General features: G+C 40.0%; 1 long non-coding RNA gene across 1 annotated transcript in view; it reads left to right on the top strand.

Moving 5' to 3' along the window:
- Positions 1 to 27,088, top strand: part of LOC131085232 (uncharacterized) — a 291,057-nt gene that overhangs the window by 162,011 nt on the left and 101,958 nt on the right. The window lies entirely within an intron of this gene.

The raw sequence follows: 27,088 nt of genomic DNA, 5'->3' as shown, positions 1-27,088 counted from the left end.
TTCCTTCATGTTTCCAGCATCTGACTTCAACAAAAGTCCCCAAAGGTTTTCTGGTTACAAATTGGACTTCTGTGAATAATGGTGACTCAAATGTTCCAAAGCAATGTTAATATTCCCTGTATCCATCAAAGTACTGCAGCTAGGTCCATGCAACTAGCTTCAGAAAGCCACGTGAAAATGCAAATGTTTGCTTTCTCAACCAGAACTGAAAAATACTAAGCATTTCTAAAGGAGAAACAGAACAGTATGTTCTACTTTCCTTATGTATTTTATAAAAAATGCATATATAAAAATGAATATAAATTCTTTTAGGAGAAATTGTTTCATAAAAGAAACATGAGTTTGCTTTGGCAAAGATGCTTATGATTTATGGTTCATTCTGTAAACTTGGCCAAACAATTTCCTTCTCCTTTATGATTGGAGAGCAGAGCCGTCGGGGGCAGGGAGTTACAGGATGGCATCTGTTCTTAGAGCAAGAGAGTTATGTTTATTCATGATTAGTTTATGCAGAAAATGCATCAAAGAGTTTATTTGAATTTTTGATAAATTTGCCTTGTAGAAAAGAAATATTTTTCTTAATTGGACCTTATAGGAAAAATCCCAGTAATGGCAAATGCAAATGAGAAATAATCTGAATTTAAAGAGGCTTTTTTCCAGAACCACTAGGGCTCAAAGTAGGATGAGGCCACTGTCTTTGCACTTTTTAATAAAATTGTGGCTTTTCTTCTCCCCTTCATTTCCATATGCATATTCCATGGTAGTACAGCAGCAGTTTAACATGTAGCTTCTTCATGTATCTTTACTGAAAGAAGGAGATAAGTTTATCAGTATCATGCTCAGTAGCCTTCTTTCCCTGCTTGCTTTTTAGCATTGAATGAGGTTTTATAAAGTGCCACCAACCATGCCAGTTTTTCATATTTTTCACTCTATGTAAATTTCTGCAGAGAGGTAGAGAGAGCAAGTGAAAGATTGACACTGGTATCTCCTGAAATGTTCCCTGGTTTTTTTAAGCAGCTCAATTTTCCTATAGCGTTGCCAAAAACCTAACAGATGATGTTTTCAGGATCAGAGACAGGAGATTGAAATGTTGCTAATGTCTGTAGCACTTAAGTCATAGAATTCTGTAAAGAAATGTGCCATGATTGATCTGATTAATCTTTTAGATGGGTGGTGAGAGAGAAAGAAGCTTCTCCACCATGCGGAATTTCGATATTTATATAACTGCTTTTTAGAGGCTGAGCTTGGGTGTCCTTGTAATATCCTGACACGGGTGACTTGTACTCGGCAATTCCAGCTGAATTGAGTGCTCTGCGTCAGAAAGGAAAAGTTTTCTGTCTGCCTGTAATAGAAACATTTTTTACAATTCTCTCCCAGGAGCAGAGTCCTGTGGGATCCTTTGGGAAATGCAAAGCAGTGTGGCACTCAGGCATGCTGTCACTGTTCCCCTTGCTGCAAGAGGGTTCTCCACCTCAACCCAAATGGAGGGTTTGTGGCCAAAAAGCTTCAGGTTATATTTCATCATTCTCAAGATAAGCTGGAATTTTGGATGAACACGTATGCTGTAGCTGAGCTGGAGAAACTCTCATGCAACTGGCATTTACCCTCCCATGCTGATCTGCAGCAGATTGGTGAGTCAGCCGTCACTCAGTCTAACAAAGCTACAAGGGCTGGTGTTTGTGCTGAAGGATTCCAGTCCTTCCCCAGCTTCTCATGGCTGATGAGGAGAGCAGGGGCACGTTGTTCTGGTGCCACCAGTCATGACAATTGCTACAGAAATCCTGGTTTCACTTTGAAACTCACATGAGCAATTACCTGCTGGCTATCTCATGCAGAATTGGATCTTTGCAGCCCTGCTTTTCAGCTTCAAAGGTGCAATACTCGATAAGTGGAGCTAAAGACATTTTCCTTTTCATGTCAATTCTTGTAAGTTCTCAGTCTCTCTGGGCAGGAAGCAGAGGGCAGTATTAATGTGTCTGTGTAGAGACATATGCACACAATTCATTGTTTCTTTAGCAAGGGCACAGAGCTTTAGCAAGGATGTAAAAAAGCTAACACTGCAACCAAGGAGCAGAACTGGTCAGGCATTGCAATAATATAGTTTTATTTTGGGAGGAAACAGACTTAGAAAAAAGATAATTCTGTTATTTTCTAAACTAGTCAAAGAACAAAAAAAATTTTTTTTTTACCAAAATTCAGAAAATTCAAAGCATTAGATCAAGTCTATTTGGTCTTCTCTCTTCAGGAACCTGCTAAGTGAACAGCCAGAACAATGTGTGTGAATAACAGGCTTCTATAGGGTTTGTCTTCCAGCTGTTATTTGTTCAGTGCCTGTAATGCCACACAGAACTTAAAGAACATTTATTATTACAATTAATTATATCATGTTGGAATAAATAATTTCCTAAACATACACTCTGTCATGGTGCCCACTGATAGGGAATTTAATTGGAAACTCAGCTCTTGGCTTCTGAAAATCAGCTTTAACTAAATTGTCGCAGTCATTACACGTTGTAAAGCCTCTATATTTCACACTTCATTTTCCATCCAAATGGATGACAGCCTACTTCAAAGGGAAAGAAGTAAACCTGTGGTCAGAGCATTCACCTGAGCAGCATGCTCTCCCTAGATCCCGTGTCTGGCAGTTGCACGCATTCTGAATTCCTGCAGGTTTACAATTTAATTGGTCAAAAATCAAAGGGTGTCCAGTTGAACTTGACCTTATAACAGGGTCAGAGACTGGGGGCAGTGTTTGATGCTCCACCTTTCCTGACATTTCGCTGTTGCACAAAAATGGGAAAGATGTTTCAATGAACTTCCCAGGCTGGAAATGTTAACCCCAAATGTTCAGAGCCTGTGACCATGAAGTTTATATGGAAGAGAGACAGTTTTATAGCCCTATTTGTGGGCCCAGTATTGCTATTTTATAAGTGAAAATAATGTACTAATTTCTACCTTTACATAGTCTGTAACATCGATCCAAGTACTCAGATCCTCATCCAGCTCCTGTGAATGGCATCAGTGTGTAAGACTTTGCCACAATAAGCATAAAAATATTTCAAACTCCTGTGGTAGGATCTACATGACCCTCAACATTATCTTTTTCATGGCCAGTCCTTGAGGATTGGTGATGTTCCTTGTAACACCCCATGTCTGTGGGCAGCAGTCCCTGGGTACTTCCTCTGATTTTTTTGTTTATGTGGAGATTATTGATGGAAATGCTCGGAGACAGAAGCCAGGAACTGTTTGATAGAAGACCAAAAACAGAGTTGGTATGAATCTGAATGGAAAATTAAGGTTTTTTGCTAGTTTATTGCTTTGGAAAGTTCACTTTAAGTCACATCTTAAAAAAAAAAAAAAAAAAAAAGGCATCTTTTGGGTATATCCTATTTGTGGATCCCTGGGTGGAATGAAGTTGGTGTAACTGAGGACAGGGCTCCAAGCTCTTTCCTCTGTGTTTTCCTTTCTTTCCTGCTCCCTTGGGCAGCCTGGTCTAAAGTGAGCAGAAGGAAATCACCAGTCCTTGCTGAGGTTTGAAGGAACAGTGGGCTCTGCCCCAGTGTCCTGCAGCCTTTGCTGGTCCTGCCAGCTGAGAGGGAATGCAGCAGGAATGTTTGCCAGTGGTGACATCTAACGAGGCGGTACTGTGTGACTGCATTGGCCTGTCTTCATTTCAGCTCATGAAATATTTGTGCCAGCAAACAGGGTGTGCAGCTCACAGAGAGGGAGGTGCCCTGTTGCTGTTGGAGATGTGTATAATGGCCATACAGATTAAATTTGTATGGGCACCCAAAAACTCCATTCATTTTTACATTTTTCTTTTTTTTTTTTTTTTTTTTTTTTTTCCTTGAGCCAAACTCAATATCTGGGGCTGTGTCACAACAGATAGCAGTGTTTGGGGACCTCAGTGTCATGTGCAAGTAATAAGAACATTGTCACTCTTTATCTGACCAGAGATTGATAGTTCAATACCTTTCAACTTGACTGGGAAGGTAAGGTGCAAGGACTTTTAAAGACTCTGCTTTCACCAGGGGACTGATTTGGGCTGGTATTTGTGACACTGGTAATGTGGAAATGCCTGCTTTTAAAAGCATTTGTGTTTAGATAGGACCCTTTTGCTTTTCTTTTGGGAAAATCTCAAAGGAGATACAGCTAGATAATCAGAAAATGAGTGTTATGGTAGAAAATAGAATACTTAGTACTGTTAATCATTGTTCATGCTAAAAGCAGTAATGTACATTTATGAATATGTGCCGCAGGAATAAATTTTAAATATTCCTTATTTACAGAAAAAAACACATTAATTAAAAATATTCTGATTTTCTACTCAGGTTTATAGTCTCTTCTCCTTTGCTCCTCGTTCAGATTATCCATGCAAAACCTGAGGTGTTACACAATAATAGCTGCTGGATAGTTCTTTACTCGTTTCTTGTTCATGTTTGTACCCAACACATTTGGTCGTTTTCAAGTTATAACTGTGGTATTTGGCATAGCTTTCAAAAATCTAACCAGCTGTGGGATGGAAATTGCACTGTACAAAGTTGTGCTCTTATGTAAACCCCCATTTCCCACTGGCTGCCCATTTCACAAACAGGTTTGTAAACCTGGCATGGCCCAATATCGTTATTCTCTAGCAGGTGTCAGTTGGGAGTTTTTCTATATTTCAGATCCCCTGACCTTTCTTTTGGGCACACGTACAGTGTGTTAATGATGAGCAATGTCCACACATCAGCACTAATTCAAACTCGAGCTCTTCCAGAGTTTGAAATATGCATGGATAAAGTCTGTGCAGATGGTCCTGAATTTTAATATATAAAAGTCACACTAAAACAAAGTTAACTTTTAAAATTCTGCAATAAATCACAAAAAGCTGAATATGATCTTCTGGATGTCTTAATTATATGAATTTCTTTCACTTAATCAGACATTCAAAGTCAAAGGGACAAAAGACACAGCCTTTTTTAGTCACTAAATCCTGAATAATGGCTTAGTGGTCAGAAGAGTTGATAAAATTACTTGCTGCCATTCATGTTTATATTTGGTTGTACTCTTTTTTTTTATTAAGTTGGAAATCAATGTTTCATTTTTTATAAGACAGAACCAAGAATACCCTTCATCAGGAATTGTAGTGATAGGACCAGGAATAATGGTTTCAAAGTGAAAGAATGGAAATTTAGGTTAGATCTATGGAAGAAACTTTTTTGTTGTGAGGGTGGTGAGGCACTGGGAGAGTTGCCCAGAGAAATTGTGGATGCCCCATCCCTTCTCAAGGCCAGGTTGGATGGGGCTTTGAGCAACCTCATTTAATGGGAGGTGTTCCTTTCCAGGACAAGGGAGCTGGAATTGGATTATCTTTTAAGGTCCCTTCCAATGCAAACCTTTTTATGATTCTATAATTCCTAACAGCTGTATTTCCAGGCTTGCTGCCATCCAAGAACTTGGCATCATGGCCATCTGCACACAAATGCATTCAAGGAGTGGTTAGTTTGCAATCTGACCTTCAAAGAGGGGTGAATAGCACGAACCAAGATGCTCTCCACAACCCAATTTTTAGCTATTTATAACATACCTAGACAGGAACCAGCAGTAAGAAGGGCAGAGGTTGAGGACCCTGAGTATCCTCTGGGCACAGAGAGGGGCGTTGCACCCTTTGTGTGCTGTTCAGAGCTCAGCCCCATGGGTGTCCCAGCTCATACAGATGCTGCCAACCTGACTCTCAAGGACTCCTGGTTACCACAGGCACATGGCACTTGTAAAAAACTTCACATATGGCTAAATTAACAGGCTCTTTAATGAGGAAATTAGCAAATGTCTAACTGCTGCAGGGTTATCTCTATGCTGAGTTCCCACATTTTTTCTCCCAATCTTAAAAATGTTCCATTTTGTTCTAAAAAAGTAATTTGTGCTGGCGACCTCTCCAGATTTTTCTAGCTTTATTGAAAACAGCTGTGACATTTTTGCTGAAGTGGGATGTCTTTGGTTCTGTGTGTTTGATTTTTTGTTTTTTAATTAAGCCAGAGGTAGAGCTGGAGCACGGAAACATCAGTTGCGACTGTAAACAAAGTTTTTAGAGAACGGGGAAGAACACAGAGCCTGAGAGCAAGGATTTACAATGGGGAAGTATTAGGATTGACTCTAGGTGTCACTGTGAGCTATGCCTGTAATTCTGCAGCTCCATTTCCACTTTTATTCAGTGACCCCCACTTTGCAGCCTTCTTCCTCCTCTCTGTTTCTCCCATGTCTCCCTCTCTCACTCTGTAACACACATGCATGCAGAGAAGTCTCTGACAAATAGCTGGAAGCAAGGAAATTACAGTGATCATTAGAAAACATGGCATTGATACAAATTAATAGATATTTAATAAAAAATGCTGGTTAACCAAATAGTTACGATGCGTGACATCTCATTTACATCAAGTCCTGGAAAGAAAATGAGTTAAAAAAACATAGCTGAGCTTTCTTTTGCCCATTTCAATACTTCTACAGGTAAAAGCAGAAGGCAAACACCAGCAAACAAGATATTCTCCCAGTTGCTTTATTCTCTTTTGTTGCTTTATATTGGGCAGGGCTGGATCATTTTAGGCATTATAGGCTTGATTGCTGGCACGAGGGGTTCTGGCAGATTTTGAAACTGTACCCACCCACCCACCATAAAATCAACCTCTATCTCTTAACGTTTTCTGTTCGCTAATATTTAGTTAACTTCCCGATTTATAATTTAGAATGCTTTCCTATAAGATCCACTTAGAGAATACTAACTAATGACATACAGCAACATCATTAAACACTTTAGTGCCTCGGGGTAACAGACTACAATGCATCCTGCAAAGTAGCACTTAGAGGCTGTATGAACATATTCTGTCACCTTGCAATCTCTCATAGCATAGCCCTGGGAATGGGCAGGGAGATAACACACAGTGGAATAGAACAAAGTCTGCTGGAGTCACACTCTCCTTAACGTGAGGAATTATCAAGATGCCGAGCGCTTCCCGGTTAGGTCCCAAACAGATGAACTTCTGTAAATGAGCAAATTTAAATGCCTGCTTATCACACATAGGCAGAACGCTGTTTTTGTGGTGCTACTGAGAGTCTGATGTTACTTTTAAGTGACTTTGTGCAGTGATCAGTACTTTGGGTCCTAATTAGTAAAAGTAGTTGCTGCCTTAGATTTAAATCATAAACAGAAAAATAGGTCATCTAATATTTTAATTCATCCCTCTGACAACCTGGAATTATTCCTTGCTGTACATATTCTAGCTTTTTTCCTGCATTGCTCTGAATTTCCTAAGCAACACTTCACATGATTTCATAGTTTTTTCTTTGGAGTTTGCTTTTACTGTTTTTTTTCTTTGGAGTTTGCTTTTATTACTGAAATTTATTAGGGTTCTTCTGAAGGACAGGAGAAATTTTTAAAGCTGCTTCATGGAAGTCCATCTCCTCTTTGATTCGGGTTCCTCTGACAGTGCTGAATCTTGCATTTTTGTAGCATCCCATGGGAAAGGGAAGGCTGCAAAGTACAAATTTTCCCAGCGCATGTTGCTGGATGGAACTTCTGAACCGTCTCTCCTTGGTTTTCATCCTTGCCTTGCACTGCTCTGCTCACAGAACATTCAGTATGGTGATGAGTCTGAGATGCACCCTGCCTCTAATCCAGTCACTTGTGGCTGCTGTGATTATCCACTCCCTATAAAATTACTCCTGGACAATGTCATCGGTGCAGCCTCACCTCTGAACGGACCAGCCCTTTTTTCTTTCTGTTTTGGTTTTTTTCCCCCTTTTTAATCGGGATTAAGCAGTCAGATGTGATGACACTTCACACAAGTGCAGTTGTTTGAAAACATGCTGTCCTTTCAGTCACAGTAAGTGACAGTGTGCACAGTGTGCACTCTGCTGATGCCACGGCTGCCTTTGATGCCTGCTCTGACTTGCTTTAAGATAAATAGTTCAGAGGGAAATTCTTTACAGTAGCAAACTACTTTTGCCAAATGTTTAGCTCTATATAGTTCTTTTTTTGACTCTTACTTTTTTCTTTTAAAATGAAAATATAACAGGAATTAAACTGGGGGAGAGTTGATGAGCCATTTCCTAGGATGAGTATGTTTTTACTGGGGACAGGCTTAAATTCCTGTATATTTAGAGCAAAGGAGTGGGTGTGAGAAATGAGTCTAAGCTCCTTGCTCCCCTCTTCATGCCCAGTTTTTCTCTCATGGATATTATAGAGGCTTGAGGTGGAGTTTGGGATTTTTCAGTATGTGGGAGACAACTAGTGGCAAAAGAAACCTGCGGAGCTGAGTAAACCCCACATGAGTGCATCTCTAATTTCCTCCCTCATGCTGTGCTTTGGGTGATGGGGTGGTGGAGATGAGCCCTGCAGAGTGTGTGACTGGGAAGACCCCAGCTGTGGTGGGGCCTTGTAGGGGCTTCCTTTGACTATGGAGTGGTCCAAGTGACCAGTGGCTGAGGCACCCCTGGGGCTGGGCTCTGTGGGCTGCAGCTGGCAGGGGACAGGCAGGGAGAGGGACAGAGCACCCCAGAGGGTCACTCCTGCTCTGCCACTGCTCTGTGCATTGTCCCTGGGATCAGGGCAGATGCCAAAGGCTGGGGCAGTGCTTGCTGTGCCCACACTGAACACTTACTACCAGACTAGGACAGGAGGAAATGTCCCCTTTGATAGCTGTGAGTCCTGAAGTGTCAGGAAAGAGCTGACATGAATTGCAGGAGGGATGTAAAGGTGGAAAAGATCTCTGCAGGCCTGGTGGAATCTTGTGTGACTTTCTGTTTGCTGTCTCTGGAGAGTTTAGGGATGGGGAGTGTTTCCAGCAGTGAAAAAGGAGAAGAGGAATCTTAATGGAAAATGTTCTTAGTCATAGCTGAAATTTTCATTAAGTGTTTTTTTTTCTTCTTTTTTTTTTTCTGTAACATTTTCTGGTGCTGACTGCAAGTCATGCAGTATTTAAATTCTCTTCATCTCAGATGATTCACTGAAGGTCAGGATTCTTGAAGTAATATTTTCTTACTTATCTTCACCTAATCAATCATGTCACATATAGAAAGTCCAAGCAGTTGTAGCAGTGCTTTAGGACAATGTAACAATATTACACCAATCAAAATAAGCCAATTGCATACTAGAAATTATTTTAAAGTGATATGGCAAAAAAAATTACGCACAAACTGCCAAATAAAGCTGAGAAAATAACACTCATTGGTCATTACATTGTGGAGGAAGTTGTGAGGTTTTTTTTCTTCTTCTAGGATATTTAACTGCTTGGCTTCTAATATTTCTTTTAATGTTTGCTTTTGCCTGGCAGGAATGTGATAAAATTATGCAAAGCTATGATTCACATAGAACAAATACAGATTGCAAACTATATAATGTTATCCTGGCCTGCTGTTTATAAAGCAATGAATATGCCTGCTAATTCTGTATGCTGATGATTTTTTGCAGCCAGGTTTATAGCTGGATGAATGACCTTTACTTTTTCTAATTATTATTTTACACAAGCAAATAATTTACCTTTATAATCATAAGCAATCATCAAGAGAGACCCTTGGCAGGTGCAGGCATATTGTACTTTTCATATCATTCAGTAAATAGCCTTTTTCTGGTTCTGATGTGGTTTCTGTGCCTTGTGTGTTGCTCTACACAGAAAGAGTGTGAATTTAAACTTAAGGCGAATTATCTCAATTGTACATATATGAATTTGAATAAGATCATGGGCTTCCCTTATTGTGCAGTCAAGCCTGGTGGGTAAATGGCCTAACAGTTCTGGTGCAGTCTCTGCTCAAGAGAAAGACTTCTCTCAGCAAAGCAAACAGTGGTTAGCCTCACACAGAGTCTTAGGGCTTGGAGAAAATCTGATTGTTTCATGGTCAGTGTGCCCAGAAGGGCACTGTCACCAGTGGCCAGTTGCTGAGCCACAGCCCGTTCAGCAGAAGCATATAAAAAGGCTGGCTCAGTTTCTTCACTGTTTGAGTCTCTCTGAGCACCTCAAGGGTCAGACAGTGTTTTAAAGCACTCACAATAGAATGGCAGTGACTGAATTGCTGACAGCATAGCATGCAGTCTTGCTCAAGAAGTGTAGCGTTAGTCTAGAGGCAATGTGGGGTAGTTCAGAGGCACCTGAGCTCTTTCAGCAATAACACTGAACTTTCATGCTTCAGCTCTTTCTGATACAGCTGCTTGTTTCACAAACAGGTGTCTAAAACTGCTGTGAAAGTCACTTCACCTGCAGACTGAGCAAAAGTCTACTGACTTTTCATATAATGGTGCAGTGTCAAGTAATAATGTGCACATTTTGTCTCTTGGGAATTGCAGCTTGGGAGCCTGTTGTCTGTGAAAATGAGAAGAGGCCCATGCTTTGAGGCAGCTGGCAAAGAAACCTGCTGGAGGCTGCCCTTCATTTCTCTCTGTTTTCCCTCTATCACCAGTTGTGCAGCAGAGGGACTAATTCTGCTGTGTGTGTTACAGGATTTTTCCCATTTCTTTTCCATCTCAGGAACAAATTAATTGGGTGGGATTTTTTGTTGTTTTTTGTTGGTTTGGTTTGTTTGTTTGGGTTTTTTTTCCCAGTGAATGCATAGAAATGCACAAAACCCATTCTTCTTGCAGAATCTGCCGCCGCTCTGCATTGCTGCATAAGAGTGACTATAATAGCCACGTGACACGTTGACAAGAGTAATTATACCCAGAGGAGTTGGTAATTTATGTTGGGTAGCAGGTGGTATCATTTCCTGGTTAGTCTGTACCCTAACTTGTTATTATCTATGGCCATCAGCAGCTGGAGTGACACCTACAGAGGAGCCCTCGGAGCCCGCAGCAGGAGGCAGAGCTCTTCCATTTGGCTGTAGGTGGAAGGGTTCCCTCCACCCCTCACACTGAGTGCAGCACAGCCTTTGATAACAAGGTGGGCAAGGCCAGGCATGACTCATCTCATTGGCTCTCCCCTCTTGTGCATGACTTTTTAACAGGTTATACTTGACAGAGAACATGTTGCTGCTTCCTTTTGGCCGCCATCATTATGCCCCTGACTCACTTGTATATAACAGGCCACCTAAATAGCTTCTGTCCCTAAGGAAAGGTTTCTTACCACAATATTTCTTTGGTTTGGCAAGTGACTTCATTGCTTGTTTCTGAGATGAGCACCCCATTGTTTTGGGAGTTGTACACACGCATAATTAGAGGCAGAGTCTTCCTTGGACAAGCTTTTGCCCTTAGAAGAAAAGAAAGAGAGGCAGATGGAAAATGGATGTGATGCAGAGGTAAGAATAAGTAAATTACCAAAGAAGGTCAGGCTGAGGATCTGTGACAGAGCGAGGAGTTGATCAGGTTCTTGGAAAGGCCAAATATAATGGCCTCATGACCCACTCATCTGTATTTTCCTTCCTCTCCTTTTTTCTCTTTGGGTCCCCAAGCTTGTTGTGTTGCTTTATTTTCTTTAGAATTCCCATGAACTATTATATTCCAGCTCAAGCAATTCATCACTGTCCTAAAACTGTAGTACAATCTCCTCAGTCTTGTGAAACTCTCTGGACACCTGAGCACATGTTGAAAATCTAGGTCTATAGTCTTTGAGGGTTTTTTCAGCTCCTTCCATTTCCAGTGTTTAGCTTTCTCACCTCATTTCTTCCACTTCTTCAGTCCATAATCCTTGAGATTCTCACTTTTTCCTTCTTCCTTCCCTTACCAGCTTTGGTAATACTCACTTTTTCCTTGTAACTGGTGTAATGAACTTGTTTTATCTCCTCTCAGATCCCTTTCCACTGTGTCTTCTGTTCATTTTTTAAACATCATCTTCTCATCTGCCTCAGAATGTAACCACTGTTTATATCATTCACTTATTTTACCAAGCGAGCTCAACATCTGAGGTCCTGCAGGTTTTTTCTAAACCTGTTTACTCACTTGGAATCAACTAGCAGAGTTTCCTTGGGCACAGGGCCAGGCCCACATGTGTGATCCTGACTAGAAGGCATTTACAGGAGCTGTCCTCCTGAGGGATTTCTGTGCTGGGAACATCTCCTGTGTAGGGATATCTGAGGTGGCTCCAAACAAGAGCACTCTCTTGGTGCTGCAGCTCTGCCAGGCATCACACATACATGGCTGGAGTGCTTCAATTACCCTCTAGGTGAAACTACAGATACCTTAGGTAGTTGCAAAAGCTTTACCCTACCCTTGGATTCTTGACATTTACCTTTTATAGCTGTCATGATCCTTGAGGTGATCTTTCTTTTAACCCATGGGCTAGAAATATTGCTGAATGGGTTATATATTTCATAAGAGTTTTTGAAGGATTTTTTTTTAGTAGAAGTGGGGTTTTGTAGATTTTTTTTACCTTACCTTAGAGAAACAATACTGTGTTCAGAGATAACGGCAAAGAGCTCACAGTACTTGCCATGGATACCTTAACTTTTTTCCTTTGCAGTGAGAGAGTAATGTCACCAGAGCATTCACTGTATTCCTCTGGCTAGGACACAGAATGCTTAGTTTAGTATCATTTTTTCTCCTGATGTTAGTTAATTGCCAGTAAATCAGTGACTGGTACATAATTACCTAGGGCCTGACATCCAGAGTGCACTGAAAGCATTTTACAGAGAGGGCTCTAGGACAAGATTATGGGGCACCAATAACTCACCAGGAGCACAAGAAAAGTAGTGGCCACTGGGAATTATGCTTCCCCCTGTAGGAAGGCAGGATGGTAGAGTTCATGTCCCACTCTTAGTCTTTGTAATGTCCATGTGTGTTCATGGGATTTTAGTGTCATGTGTCCCTGAGTAGAGCCAGGGGAACAGTCCATGGCTGGTCATTAGCAGGTTTGCCATGAGGGTGAGGTGGATCCTGTGGATGTGCCTATGCATCTTCAGTTGTGCTGCAGGAAATAGATTTCATACAAAAATATCATACAGAATGGGCTGGACCATCTTTAGGACTGGAGAACTGGAAATTGGTGTTAATTTATATGAAGCACACAAGGACAAATGTATTTTTTTTTTCCTATTAGACTCATTAAGTGTCACTGCCAAAGAAAAAAGAAACCCATAGAGATTTCAGAGGACATACCCTGGTGAAATTGCCATGCAGAAACTAAATTGATCGACTGATGGTAAGAAAGTGTAAGGGTAATTTTAGGAGTCCCAGGTATAATTCTGGACATTTGTTTAAAAACAAAATGTAGAGATGCAATGAGGAACCTGATTTTTTGTCTCAGGAGAATGAAAAAGTTTTCTTGGAGGAAATAACATAATCTGATTTACTTAGCTTAGGAAAATAAAACCCATACAGATTTTAATGACTAAAATAAAGGAGGCAGAAAAATAATTAGTAATAGAGGTGGCTGTAAGTAAATGTGGACCCAAATGATAAAAAACCATTAGATGAGCATGTTTCTTGAATATCTTGCCCAAAGATTTTCCCTGGTAAGACGGTAGTGGCAAACAATGAGCCGATTTTGAAAGTTGCAAAGTTTCATATGAATTTACTTCTGCTACTGGAAGCTCAACTGAGCATCCCAAGAGAAGCCGTTCATTTCTGCATTCTAGTACCATAAACAATTTTACCTTAATTTAAGGCATTCATATTTCAGCACTTTTTATTTTCTGGTGGGTTTTTTTTTTAGTGGATTGAATAATGATCTTGAATTCTAACACCAGTTTAAGAGTTTTCAAGAGTTTTTCTCCCTTCTGAGGTTCCCCAATTTACCAGCAGTTGCTGAATGAGCCATTTGGTTTTGTCTCATATTCTACTCTACTTCTTACATCAGGAGTACTAATTTGTGTCCTAGAGTCAGTGAAGGCAGCCTGAGCACTTAGTGATGGTGCAGCTCCCCACAGGGACCTCTTGTACCCCACCTAGCTGAATTCAGCTGCTATTTGTTTTTCAGCTTACATTTTTCAAAATTTGATAAAACCTGAGGGAATTAGTTGCCTAATTCTTGCAGAATTACAATGTGAGTTGGATGAATAATTTCCTCAGACATGTTTGAGAATCTAAGATTGTTATTCTAATATTATTCGTACTGCTGCATGTGTTTCCAGAGCTAAAATTCTGCAATAAATAAGCTCCTGGGATCACATTAATTACAAGAATATTCACTTACAGAGTCATTTGTAAACACAACTCATACCTGGATTAGGTTGTATGATTTTTTTAAAAAGTAAGACTGAATATTAAGAAGCTGAACACACTGGCTTACATAACAGCTACACATCCTACAGCAGCTGTGATTTACATAGCACTGAACTTTAAATGGGAGAAGACAAGAGCTCAGACAAAGGACATATTTTGAAGTTTCAGAGCCTGATTCTGTAAATTGGTCAAATAAAGGTGAATGCTATTTATCATAAAGCAGACTAAATTTCTGTCAGTGTTTTCCCCAATTAATGGTTCTTCAACCTTACAAATGAGAATAAGAAGTGTGTATGTCAGGGGAATCATATTCCCTTAACAGAAAGGGAACAGATGCCTAACCTGTAAGTTTGCATATCTCTGTTTTATTGCTGTGGGACTTGCCAGTTCTAGGGTCAAAGCAGAGCCCTAAATAGTGGGAATGGAATGGAAAAGGAAGGTAAAAAGGTAAAAGAAAGAGATGAAATCAATAAGAAAGGGTTCAAAACATATGTCTGATGAGTTCTTTCTCGCAGATAACATTGCCAAGGAATAAAACTGAGCTGCAGGGTAACATGCTACCTTTCTGTCCAGTCACTTCACTAGAAAAGACTATATTTGATTCAAAGCTCTGTGGAGACATCTGAGAGATGCTGTTTTCCATGATGTGCAAGAAATTCTGAAGGAATTAAAATACTTTTAGTTAGCTAGATTATGTTGCATTCTTCTCGTCTAGTAACGGGGAATTTTGCAGAATTTGATGCCTCTGTCTTTGACTTTTCTGGAGATTCCACATCATTTGGTGTGAAAATAGTCCTGGTCTCTTTAAGGGAGGATAAAACAGTGGATAAATTGCCACCATGTGCTAAGAAGCTTTGGGATAAAGCCTTATTCCCCAAATGAGAATTGCTAACAGGAGTTCCAAAAGGATTATTACAGCCCTTTGCTTCCCACATTTTTTTGGGTGATCAAGTCTTTGCTAGTTCATGTAGCTTATGAGCATTCAAAAAGGCCTGTTGTAAAATGTTCACCACTTAAGTCACATTTTTGCAATCACCTGATAGCATTTTCAGGTCTAGAGAGTACAACAATGTTCTGGATTGGGTAAGAGGGTGATTAGTCTTACAACTGGAATTCTTCCCACTGAATTTGGGGTGTTTGTGCAAGGAACCTACTTGAGGTCTCCTGGTGTCACTGCAGAGCACAAGACACTTGGAAAACAGCATTCATATTGCCTGTATAAGTATTGCTTTCAAGGAGAATTATTTTTGGTGCTCTTCAGGAAATTTGGTTAAATTAGACACTTTCAGAATGTTGGAGTCAGGCAAGAAAAGTCTGTCGCTTCCAGGCAATTCCCTGGAGACCCAGAGGATGGGGGCCAGGGAGTACCCACCACACAGATGCACTTGCTGGATATAACCTTGATATATCTCTCCTTTATTGAAGAAAATTCACTATCCAGACTCTACTTGGCTTATGAATAAATCCAAGACTTATATATCCTTGGATTTTTTTTTTTTTTTTGTCTCAGTCCTTTATTCTGCACAGAACTCTGTTTCTCAGAGTAAAAGGTTAATGATCTTTGGGTCTGGACTGACCCAGGATCAGAGCAGCAGTTTTTTTTCCTTGACTGCAGCGGGAGGTGAATTCAGGGCCTGTTTGAAAACCTGGCTTTACATGCAGCTCAGGTTTAGACAGGGGAACCTTGTGTAGTGCAAGTCCTCTGTGAAATTAGGTGACTCTGTGTTGAAAGAGGCAATTTTTTGATTAACAGAAAAAAAATCTGATAAAAGCATGTGTTTGTTTTTGGAGAACAGCACGACAACATGTATCGTTTTTATCTGTCAACAGCCATCACCTTGTCAGAGTTTGGCTGCTGTTGATTTATTACAACCTATGTGAATGTATAATTGGTAGGCTGGTCCTCAGATCTGTGAAGGAGAGGCACAAATTTGGAAGCCAGATGTCCCATGGTAATGCACTAAAAGAGAGAGATAATCACCAAAGAGCTGCGAAGCCCTTCGACTCATTACTCTTACATCCTCTCTTAGCCTTAAGATTTATCAGTGTTTGTAATGAAAGCATCTAAAATGGAAACAACTTATTAACTTCTCTAAAGGCACCATCTTCCACTCCCCACAAATAAATCTTTTATCAGGATCTGCACTGCAGGAGTCCCAGCCTTTTAGTCAGAAACTGGGGGGAATTCACGGAGGAACACTATTTAGCAATGCTGTCCCAACACCCAGAATGACCTTGACAAAGAGAAAAGACTTTGGAGGTGGAAATTTCCTGGCGAAATAACGCATGCAAGGAAGTGTTACTTTCACAGAGGAGTTTCAGGGATGATTCTTGGAGCTGTTTCATCAGGACTATTTCCCTGGCAGCGCTGAAGGAGTGCAGCCTGTGCCTGCAGAGGTGTGGTCTGCCCTTGACCTGCACATGGCTCAGCCTTTAAGTCCAGGCATCAAAGACAATTGGATCTGAAAAATGTATCCTGCCAGACGGAGGACAGGGCTCTAGTTCTAGCAGAGCTGGGCTCCAGCTGAGCCAAAGGAACATTAGGTTTTAAATATTGACTTGTGCTTTTAATTTGCTATTAGTCACAGTGGGTTTCAGAGCATTTGGGTTTCAAGAGGACGCTGTGGCTCTTCAGAGGTGATGCCATTAACACGTACCCCATTCCTGGTGTTGGAATACTGGTTGGCAGAAGGCAGGTTATTGGAAATCTTCTGGAGACTGCAGAGGACTTCTATGGGGGAACACTTCTGTTGGACAGGAAGGTGGGAACCGAAAGGCAGCGCTGTAAAGCCCCTGTGTAAATGACCATTTGTCTTTTCCCTCTGATTCAGTCCTGATCTGGAGAGAGGGAGAGCAATATGTCATTGAAGGAGTCTTAGTGGGTTCACAGACCAGGTGATGTACATCCTCTATTTGCCTCAGACAACCACATGTACATCTTTCTAATGTGATTAGGCCGTCATACAGGGCACAGATCAATTTATTATTCTGCCTGAGAGCACCGTGTTCCTCTTTAAAAAATTGTTACTCCTGAAGTTGGCAATTACTTTAAAATAAATTTACCAAAGACAAAATTGTGCCTCTTGGGTCAGTAAATGACTTCCCTGTTTTTTCTTGAACAGACAAGGTGTTTATTAAAGACCTCCTTAGTTTACTGTGTTGGGTTTTTCACTTTGAATAATTGTCCAATTAAATATAATTTGGAAGTCCATGCTAACCTACTGCTTGCATTGTATAAGTAAGAATATCTCTGAAAGATGTGCATTAATAAATCCCACTGAGCCCTATCTCTTTTAAAAAATGGTTTCCTTTGTTTAATTTTAGAATTCTTTCACAGGGCTCTAAGCCTTACATTTGGAAATGCCGCTGTTTTCACACAAATAATTTATACAGTCCATTCTTTCAGATTCTGTAGAAAACATTTTTATCACTCATTGTAAGATAGCTTATTTTAAAAATTATTTTTAACCTATGGTTTAGGTTTGGAACATGTTTTGCAGTTTAAAACTTTACAGATTCTATTCTGTGCATGTGTGTGTGTGTGTGCATCTAGGGATTTCTATTCCTAATTTACAAGGAAGAAATAATATGAAGTTAAGTGGATAAAAGAAAAGTAATTAAATGTAGCAATTAGATGAAGTTCTAGAAACCCAAGATGGAATTGGTCAATAAGAGATATGTAGAAGGATAAAGAAAAATGATGTTTCCTGATATAAAATGTTCCACAGAGATACAGTCATGCCTGGCCTTGCAGTCTGAGCATGAGGCTGGCAGCAGGACCTCTCACTTTGACTCAAGCACAAAGAGCATTGATGTTTCTTTATCTAGTAGGATCTAAGTCACTCTGACTTGTTTTCTCCTGTGGATATAAGACTTTTATTCCTAATAGGAATATAATGAGTATTGATTAGCTAATCAATGTAATTAAAAAAGATTTTTTTTAGAACTGGGGAAATAACAAAGCATATGGGGGAAATTTTATCTCATTTTGCAACTCGTAAAAAAACTGCTACAAAATTAATTTTAAAAATTTTATGCTGTTGTAATTACACTTATAATTGTAATTATGATTGCTCTTACTGTACTAAAAATGTATTTCTGTTTTGCTATAGGTAGGGAAAGACATACACTAAATAGAAATTAGGACTGAAATTAGCTGGGTACTCTGTCCTTTATATTCTGGTTGCCTTCACCATCTAGTGAAACGTAAGAAGCTGCCTTTCCTACTCTATCAGTGCACAGAACACCTAATTAATGTTGAGGTCAGTAACACAATCTGCTCTTCCTGGAGAGTTAAGATCCAACAACCATCCAGACACAAGAGTAAACTCCAGCCAGGGGTTTTCAGCCAAAATGGAACAGAAGTCAATTGGTACTGCCCTCTTCACTGTAACACCATCTGTGGGCAGGAGGATGCATATAAACACCTGTAAAAATTTGAAGGATACCATTCAGCTCCTGCTGAGGTGGGGAGCTGGCTAACTTCGCTGAAGTAGTGGTGAAGAGTGGTGGACCTTTTTATACAGTATTTTGGTAATGTAATTCTTTAGAAAGAGCACTTGCAGATAAAATATCTGGGCTGCATCATGGAATCAGGAAAATTTGGGATAGCAGGAGGCCAAAGGAAAGAGGCAGCAGACTTCAAAGGAGGCGGATTCCATGCCTGAAAAGCCACATTATACACCTTTTTCTCCCTTTAACTACCCATGATGTCCATGCCTAAATTGGTTGTGGTGTTCTGTAGGTGCAAAACAACCTGGTCTTTACTGGACATTGTGATAAAATATCATACCTTGCTTTGTACAAGGGGTCAGTAATTAGTGGTTGCTCTTATCCAAGCAGTAGAGAGCAGTTTTGAGAATGGGCAATAGGATAAAAAGTAGATTTTCAAAGAGCAGTTCTTTGTTTGAGGAGGATCTGAAGAGCAGACATGGAAGAGAAGTAAAACAATAAGTAAAATTATCTCAAAATCAAGAGTAAGAATGTTAGAGCTTCCACAAATTTTTTAGAAACCCAGAAACGTAGAGACAAAAAGGGTAGCTATACCTGCTTCACCTCCTTTAATGTGTACAGAATCCCAATCATCCATATTCTGTTTTGGAATGATGCATTGGTTACTTCAACTGCGCTTGCCAAGCAGCTGCACCCTAAGTATACCCTTACTTCTGCAAGAGTTGTTTTATTTTCCAGAAATAATTTTTTATGCTGATTCAGTAGAAAGCAAACCAAACAGAGCTCCCCCAAAACTAAGCAGAAGGATTGGCATAAACCATGCTTTGATTACTTTTTGAAATATGGAAGGCTGATGCTTTTGGAACAAAACACTTTCCTGACAGGCATGAGTAGCAATGGCACCCCTTAAAAGCATCCATATCAAGGTTTTTTTATCCACCTGCAAGGTTTTCCTGCATCCCTGCAGTGCTCTGCATCCCAAAGACCTGGTTTCCAGCTGGGAAAAAACATGGTAGCAAGAAGTTTGTTGAAATGATGCCATTTTGTGAAATAGTACTGTGGTGACAAATCAGAAAATTCAGACAATTTTTTTATCAATATTTTCCAGCCAGCTCTTATTTGCTCTCCCTCTCATGAGCAACTTTACAGAATGCAGTGCTTAGTTCATGGTTACTCAGCTAATAACCAAAACCTGCCTTTCTTCTCCATTTTCTACATAAGTATCTACTTCACAGGCTTAGTGATTAGTCTGGGGTTTGCAAGAGTACATAAGCAAGACACCATATCTCTCTTCATGTTGGAAAAGTCCTGCTTGAGCTGTTCTTACATTAATAAGTTTATCCAGGTTCTCCAAGTAAGCTTAGGTGGATTCTGACAGTACTGCTCTGAAGTGAGCACAAGTTCCCTGCTGGAAGCAGAAAGTACTGACTGGTGTTTCGTGTCAGTGGGATGCACTAAGCAGGGCCTGAGGAGTGGCAGCAGAGTCCTAAATGGATGTTTGTGGGGTTGAGGGCTGGGCCATGGTATATTGCTATTATTGACTGTGATCTTCCCTGCCCTTCAATCTATGGGGTATCACAGAGGGGTGTGGGAAGTAATAATGCCCAGCAGAACTTTTATCAGTGCCAGGGAGAAAGGAGCTGGAGTACAGTCTGATGCACCACTTACTTCTCCACTTCAGTGGGTATCAGCTCTTCAGGACCGCTGTTGTGCCAAGCAGATAAGCAGTTTGTTTCTGGAGACAAGGCAGGTGCTTGAAATCCTGAAGATGTGTGTGGTGATAATTGTTAGTTTTTAATGACTGGGCCAGCTGACAACTTATAAAATTCTTCAGTTTCTGAATTAGCATAGGCTGAGCCAGTCTAGGATAGCTTTATGAAGAAATGAATGGAGACAAATTTCAGTTGCTGCTCCTTCAGTTTTAGATCCATTTGTATAAGGCACTGATATTATGTTAGGTTTGATTATACCTCAAATTATTTTATAATAAATTAACTTCAAGTACAGACAGTGATTAGTAGTCAACAGATGCAGCAGTTTGCACATCGAAGGGCCAAATGGATGATTAAGTGATCAGAGCATCTGATGTGAGGGAGAGCTGGGATTGCCTAAACTAAAGAAGAGAAGGCTCAAGAGGATCTTCCCAATGTGTATAAATACCTGATGAGAGGATGTAAAGGTGACAGAGACACACCCTTCTCATGGTGCCAAATCATAGGACAAAAAACAATTGTGCATGAATAGAAATCCAATAAAATCCATTTTCACATCAAAAGAGAACCTCTTACAGTGAGGATGGTCAAATTCTGGCACAGGTTGCCCAGATAGGTTGCTGAGTTTCCATCCTTGGAGATGCTCAAACCCCAGCTGGAACCAGTCCTGAGTAATGTGCTCTGGTTGATTCTGCTGTGAGCAAAGCAGGAGCAGACTAGAGTGTCTCTAGAGGCAGCTTCCATCCTGTTCTGTTATTCTCTTTCCTATCAAAGGTCAAGTTTCTGGAGTGTAATTCAGTACTAACTGAAACTGACTGTTGTCTTTACATCAGTTTCAATGATCATGGTTCAGGTGAGGCATGAGAGGAAAAATAAACAATATTAGCAGAGATAAAAACTCAGACTTGGGAGCAGAAGAAGCAGACATACCAATAAAACTAAATGAACAGTCACTGCGAAGATAGCTGTGAAAAGGTCCAAAAAGAGATATCAAAAGTGATGCCAGAGAGGAGGAGAGCTGTATTTTTGCTTACAGTGCATCTCTGTTATGACAAAAAAAAGCTGGATTCTGAACCTCTGCCTATCCAATCTTCTTGGCCTCCTTGGTTTCTTCAATACCAGCCTCCATGCTAAACAACACTTCTACTTCGCACCTGACCAAGAGCACAAATTTTTAAAATGTGGATTGTTTAAAGAAATCAAACAAGTATATCTGATATCATGATTTTAACAGTTTCTAGATTTTCAGTCCAGCGTCCATTTTAAGCTCTTAAATTATGGTTAACATTAAAAAAGAAAACTGAAGTTGCTCTTCTATTCAGACTTACAGTTCATTTAACAAAGCAGCTGAATATGTATTTACCATGAATAGAGTAATTGAAGGATCTGAAGCATAATTTTTATAAGGAGCAGCTGAAGTACCTGGGGTTATTTAGTTTTGAGCAAAGGAGGGTCAGGGGAGACCTTATTATTACTCTCTACAACTTCCTGAAAGGAGATTGTAGACAGGTAGGTTTGGTCTTTTCCTCCTTACAGCAAGTAGTAGAACAAGAGGAAAGAGCCTCATGTTGTGCCAGGGAAGGCTTAGATTGGATATTAGAAGAAATTTCTTCACTAAAAAGAAATTTCTTCAAGCGTTGGAGCAGGTACCCAGGGAGGTGATACATCCCTGAAAGTCTTGAAAAAAACCAGGTAGATGTGGAGCTTAGGGGCATGGTTTAGTGGTAGACCTGTCAGAGCTAGGCTAATGGTTGGACTTGATGGTCTAAGAGGTCTTTTCCAGCCTTAGTGATACTGTGATTCCATGATTACCATCGTGCTTGGTTGTAGAGACTTTGTAAAATTGAGGATATCAAACTTTGACCTGATGCTGCAGTCTAGTCCCAGTTCCTACAATTTTTTTTTAGGATGAAGACTGTCTTAAACATCTTTCAGAGCTTATAAGTGACCTACTTTTGTTTCCTTCTCATGAATGTGCTGGTGGGTATTTGGGTGGCTTTATGGATTTTCTTCCCTGTCATATGGTTTATGATATATGTTTGTAGAAGTCATTGGTCTATCTCTTAAACTAGTGTTGTCTTTTAAATATGGATGATGAAACCATGATAAATAACTCAGTCTTTTATATGGACTTCTACTCTTGGACATATGTACTTCTTTGATCTACCTATGACGAGTGAAGACATTGGTCTCTTATTTCTAATTTATGGAAGGCTTATGAATCATGTACAGTGTTAACTTCTTTCTCACAAAGATGCTTCTGAGAGTGTTATGCTTCACTGGGGCAGCAGAAACTGTGGATTACTGCTCTTCAAGAGAAGGTGAAAGACTTGGATAATGTGTGATTTTATTTCAGCATGTTGAATGGTTTAGGAAGTGAAATAAGTTAGCCAAATGCAGCATTGGGAGGCAGTCAGCACCTGAATGTTCCCTGCCTTGCTGTGCTACCTGCACTAAGATTTTTTATCATTATGCTCATAATACTTCTGCTGTCAGCTCATGGGCTGGGAATGAGAGACAGATATGTCAATGGTTAAGAACTGTCAACATGATAGGGCAGTGGAAGTGGTTGAAATGGCTCTTTGTTGCATAAGGAGAAGTCTTGCCAGTAGAGATTAAGGAAGTATTGAATAATCTTGTAAGACATGGAGCAATGAAACAGTTGTCTTCCTATGTTTAAGGACTAATTGGGTTTGGAAGTAATGCAGGGAGAGCTTAATCTTTAAAAGGGGACCATGTGCCTTGTCTTGTTTTGTTGTAGGACAAAAGCTGGGAGCTGATGAGAGCAGTTTAAGTTAGAGGTCAGTGCTGGCACAGGAATGAATGGGTATGAAATAATATGGCCTGTAAATAAGATGACTTTTAATCCTCAGAACAGCTTTAGTGAGATTGACTGCCACAAATAACTGAAGCAATTTTAAGATGAAGCTGGTAAATTTGAGAAAGGGTTTTCATCATATCCATTGTTGTGAGAGGGAAAAGGACACTCCCTGGCCTAGGGAGTCACTCACAGTCATAAGCTTCTACATCCAGGGCTTTTGGGTGTGTTTCCTTCAAAATCTGATTTTTTACACTTAGTTCCAAACTAGTGGTCTCCTGCTACCATCTGTCACCTGCATCAGGACTAAATTGTGTCTTACTTTGTAAGACATAGAATGTGTGATTTGAAAGTTAATGCAGTATTTGTTCAGTGTATTTGCATTTTTGTGCTTGATGCTAGTAGAAGATACAGCCCTAGATTCCTCCTCTGTGGGCTATGATTCACCTTCATTATAAATATTTCACATCAGCCTCATGCTTAATGATGCTGTTGGAAGTGAGAACATCTGGATTCTTTTACCAGGTGCTATAGCTGGATCTTACAAGTTGTATGCATTGCTTTTACTGTCTCTATTAAAAATTAAAACAGGGGGAATATGCCTAAATTCTTCTGAAGAGCCAATCTTGAAATTACTCTATTAGATTATTGTATAATTCCCACTACTGCGATATTTGAATAACGCCCTACAATATTCATGTGTACTTAGAGGAAATGATGTACTGAGGAGATAAAGGATGTGTTCAAGGTTATACAAGAAGTCTGAGGTGAGAGAAAGCCTGACTATGCCTATATACATGTCTGAGCAGTGCACTGTCTATTGGGCTATTAGAAAGGATGCCAACTTCCTGCTAAAAATAATATTTTGACCTCAGACTCTGGTCATTTGGCTCTTAGGGAATCATAATTTTGGTTCTTGAGGTTTCTTTTGGTATTTTTGTGAATCCAAAAGACGTGGCCTCCTGCCTAACTACACCTTTCCTGTTTTTCATACCTATCTCCTACTCATAGCGCTGTGCTATGAGTAGTGTGGTGCCTGTCATAGAAATATTTGCTTGTGCTGTTTGGGGTGTTTTGTCTGCCCTCAGTGCTCCTTTGGACCTTCTGAGCAGTGACTACATTGAGCCTTCACAGAAAGGGGGAGCACACAGGTGATGCAGGGCTTAGTAGTAGCCTGCTGCGAGAGCTCTGACCAGCAGCATCACGTGCTTGGGTGGATATTTGTGGGAAGTATTATTCTGAGATCTCCTCCAAGCTCTATCCATATGGGTATCAGAGTTACTTTCTGAAATTATGTCATTTGAGGCCAATATAAAATCTGTCTGTCAAGAAAGTTTCAATTTCTTCTGCATCTTCCATTTTACGTTGTTCAAAACTCATTTTAAATTACTGAAAATATAGTTACTGATGTCTGAAGGTGTAATTAAAAAACATTGACAGCCTGCTGCTGATAATCTTTTCTAAAATTTTATGTGGTTAAACTAATGACCTAGAACTTTCCACTGACACTATCAAAGTGGCATGAATTCTATGTGATGGAGGCTGAAGGCTGGGGCAGAGAGCTTTGTATGGGGTGTTGAGAGCCACTGCAGAAATTGGACTCATTACAGCTGTGATGGTATTAGGAGGGGATGGTAATCAGATGGTGGTGGATTTATTATGCTAGCATTGGTTTGCTGGTGCGCTCTGCTGATAGGTGTAGCTCAAATCCTTTAACACAAAACAAAGTCTTTTAAACCCTGCTCTTTCAGAAATTCATTTAACAAGGAGAAGTGCTTTGAAATTAGTCCTTGGATATCGTGTCTTCAATTTACGTCCTCAGTGCAGTTAGCACTTAATATATCCCTTTCAGAAGCAGATTGTCACTGCAATGTGTCTGTACGCAGTCTGTCTAATTCATCCACAGAGGTCCCACTGCATTTCAATTGTGTCTTTTTTGTTGCTTTTAGGAGCAAAGCTTGGGTTGCTGCACATTCTTGCCACCTTTTTCCACTTCACTGAAATCATTCACTTGATTTAAAAAACCCTACACAACTAAATTGATTCAGTAAATCCCTTTTTCATGTACAGTAAGTGGTTTGGTGTAAGGCACAGAAATCTTTCTACTTTTACACTTCCTTTCATTTCATACAATTGTCCTTAGAAAAGTAAGTCTATAAATGATAAAAAAAATACAAAGTGGAGCCAAGTTAGAAGGAAAAAGTTTTAACTAGCTTTTTTGTCAAGCTTCAAACAATGCTTTCTCTGATTCTGACTTTCTCTTTCTGACCAGTGTCTGTTTACAGTCACTCATCATTAACTACACGTATTTATCAGGGTTTGCAGCCACTGCTGGCCTATTTGATACTCCTCTTTTTAAACAAAAACACCCTCAGAAATTGATACGGTAGCCAAAATGATATTCATAAAAAATTTAAGAAAGAGCTCTCAGCATTAAAAAAAAAGAAAAAAAAAAGAAATTTTTTTTTTGAAGGAGCTGAAAAGAAAAAGGTCTTCGAATTACAAGCAGTTAGACTTGGTTTTTTTGCGTAATGACTCCTGGTATCCCACTGTGAGAAGACTTTCCCCAGCTTCTCGTCTGCATTCTTCCTCGTTCCCTGCGGGAGAATGAGTTGGATTTGTCTGCCATATTCACAGCAATCGAGGTGATCCAGGTTGAAAGAAAATCAATAAGATGTGTCCATTTATGCCTCACAAAGGAAGAAAGGTCTAAAGAACAGACATGGGACGTGATTCAAGCACTAGAGACTTAATAAGACTTCTACTTGTGTTTGAAGGGGATGGTAATTTATATTTTACTTTGAACTTTTTTTATGCTTCATAACTATTGGGATTCGGGCTGACATGGGAAGCAAGGAAAAGAAGGTTTGATGCTGTCTTAGAAGACCTAACCCATTTGGGAAGGCCATGCTCAAAAGTTCAAAAAATTTTGTTTTAGAAAAGATTAAAGAGACATCATATCACCGTACTGATTTATCGCTATTGATAAAACTGGTTTAAAGTATTTTGGATTGGGGTACAATAAAAAAAAGTCTTTCTTCGAGAACAGCTGCAAGTTTCTCATTATTGGCTGTCTTTTCTGTGTGTTTGATATAATTTTGCTTAGAAATAGAGGAGCAGCCATAATAGGTATCCTGGTGCCACTTGAAGCTTTGTCAGGGCAGCTCCCCAAAAGTGGTTGTTGTTCTGCTCGACGTCTGTCACCTTGGCCACCAGGGTCCTGCTGTCCCAAGGGTGTGCTCTGTCAGCCCTCAGCAAAAATACTCCCTGCTTTAGCCTATTTGTTGTTTTTTTCGAGCCAATCTTGTGGTGTACTGTGCAAGTGAGATGTAAGCATGCTCTTATTCAGCAGGAATTAGGGCCAGTGGGAGTTTCAGAAACAAAACCCAAAAAACTTAAAATAAACCAAGGCAGGCTGCAGGCGTTGGGTCTCGGTATTGCAATCTCTCTTTTTTTTTTTGTCATAAAAAGACAAAAGTGAAAGCAAGCCTTCCTACCAAAGGGGTAAACGGCCTCAAAAATGATGTCTCAGCAAGGCATGGAATAAAAGCTCGATGATCTATGTGGTAGTGTGGTTGCAAGGTGGAAGAGGAAATATTCATTCTTTTTCTGCTGTTCCAAATATCTTGGCCATGCATTCCCCTCAAAATGAAGGCTGACACAGAATAGGTCCCAGATGGAAGATCTGAAATGGAGATGGTGTATCCAAGGAAAAAATTCACGTTTTGGAGTCTTGACTATTCTTCCTCAGTAGCCCTTGAAGAAAGTTTCAATTATAAGAGATAGTTCCAAGAAGAAAATTGCGCTTAGTGCATTAGATAGGATAAAGTTAAAGATGTAAAGAGGATAGAAACAGATTTAGAACAGTAGTTTAAAGGTATGCAGAGGTTTATCATTACTAAAACTACCATTTTTTCCAAATCAGCCCCTTTTCACTGAATCTTTGGCAGATTTTTTCAGTTTTATCCAACTTTGAGTCTTTTCAAAGTA

Source organism: Melospiza georgiana, chromosome 6 (assembly GCF_028018845.1).
Source record: "Melospiza georgiana isolate bMelGeo1 chromosome 6, bMelGeo1.pri, whole genome shotgun sequence".
Taxonomy (NCBI): Eukaryota; Metazoa; Chordata; class Aves; order Passeriformes; family Passerellidae; genus Melospiza; species Melospiza georgiana.
This window is presented reverse-complemented; position numbering and strand designations above follow the sequence as displayed.